The sequence below is a fragment of the Grammomys surdaster genome, unplaced genomic scaffold, assembly GCF_004785775.1.
Source record: "Grammomys surdaster isolate TR1022 unplaced genomic scaffold, NIH_TR_1.0 123970, whole genome shotgun sequence".
NCBI classification, from domain to species: domain Eukaryota; kingdom Metazoa; phylum Chordata; class Mammalia; order Rodentia; family Muridae; genus Grammomys; species Grammomys surdaster.
Window position 1 is genome coordinate 63,394 of NW_021619089.1, and position 2,180 is coordinate 65,573.

Genomic DNA, 2,180 nt, shown 5'->3' on the forward strand with positions numbered 1-2,180 from the left:
TGGCCAGGGTCACTTGTTCCTTCCAGTCTGCACCTAAGCACTGAGCCGATCTTAGGCTTCAGTTCTGCAGCCAATCCCAGAAAAACAAGAGGAGGTGGGGTTCCCAGGAGCTCTAACCCAGGTAGTATCTTAGGTAAGGAGACAGTAATACCCTCTCCAAACAGGGAGTAACTGGGACCCACAGGGACCCAGAAATTCACTCATGGCCAGGGTCACTTCCAGTCTGTGCCTGAGCACTGAACTGATCTTGGGCGTCAGCTCTAACTCCAGCAGCAACACCCACCCCAAACATCTTTGAAACAATGAAGATAATAGGAAAGATAGGCTCCAGTCAGAGACAGTGCAGGTAGCACTAAAGATAACCAGATGTCAAAAGGCAAGGGCAAGAACATAAGCATCAACAACTCAGGGTACTTGGCATCATCAGATCTTAGTATGCTCACAATAGAAAGTCCTGAATACTCAATCCCAACAGTAAAGCAAGATTCAGATTTAAAATCACTTCTAATGACGATGATAAATGGCTTTAAGAAGAATATAAATAACACTCTCGTAGAAATTGTGGAGAACACAGGTAAACAGGTAGAAGACCTTAAAGAGAAAATACAAAAATCCCTTAAAGAATTACAAGAAATCACAACTGAACAAGAGAAGGAATTGAACAAAACCAACCAGGACATAAACATGGAAGTAGAAACAATAAAGAAATCACAAAAAAAGACTACAATGAAGACGTAGGAAAAAAGCCAAGGGTCATAGATGCAAGCATGACCAACAGAATATAAGAAATAGAAGAGAGAATCTCAGGTGCAGAAGATATCATAGAAAATAATGACACAACTGTCACAGAAAATGCAAAGTGAGAAAATTCCTGCTGTGACAAAACATCCAGGAAATCCAGGACTCAATGAGAAGGCCAAAAGTGAGGATAATAAGTGTAGAAGAGAGTGAAGATTCCCAACATTAAGATCCAGTAAATATCTTCAACAAAATTGTAGAAGAAAATTTCCATAGCCTAAAGAATGAGATGCCTATAAACATATAAGAGGCTACAGAACATCAAATAGACTAGACGACAAAAGAAATACCTCCCATCACATAATAATCAAAACACCAAAAGCACAAAACAAAGAAAGAATAGTAAAAGTAGTAATGGAAAAATGTCAAATAACATATAAAGGCAGACCTATCAGAATGCTAGCAGACTTATCACCAGATACTATAAAACCCAGAAGATCCTGAACAGATGTCATACAGACACTAAGAGAACACAAATGCCAGCACAGGTGACTATACCCACTAAAACTCTCAATTACCATAGATTAAGAAACCAAGATATTCCATAACAAAACCAAATTTACACAGTATCTTTCTAGAAACCTAGCACTACAAAGAATAATAGAGAAAAAACTCCAATACAATGAGGGAAATTATACCCTAGAAAGAGCAAGAAAGTAATCTTTTTCCAAAAAATACAAAAGAAGATAGTCACACAAACATAGTGCCACCACTAATAACAAAAAATAATAGGAAGCAACAATCTCCTTTATTTAATATCTCTTAACATCAATGAACACAATTCACCAATAAAAAGACATATACTAACCAACTGGATAAGAAAACAGGACCCAGCATTTTGCTGCATACAGGAAATGCACCTCAGTGACAAAGACAGACACTATCTTATAGTAAAAGGCTGGAAAACAATTTTTCAAGCAAATGGACCTAAGAAACAAGCTGGATTAGCCATTCTAACATCCAATAAAATTGACTTTCAACGTAAAGATATCAAAAAAGATAAGAAAGGACATTTCATACTCATCAAAGGAAAAGTCAACCAAGATGAACTCTCAATTCTGAACATCTATGCTCCAAATGCAAGAGCACACACTTTCATAAAAGAAATCTTCCTAAAGCTCAAAGCACATGTTGCACCCCACACAATAATACTGGGAGACTTTAACACCCCACTCTCAGCAATGAACAGATCATGGAAATAGAAACTAAATAGAGATAAAGTGAAACGAAAAAGTTATAAACCAAATGGATTTAACAGATGTCTGTAGAATATTTCATCCTAAAATAAAATGATATACCTTTCTCTCAGCACCTCATGATACCTTCTAAAAAGCAGATCATATAATTGGTCACAAAACAGGCCTCAGCAGATACAAGAAAAT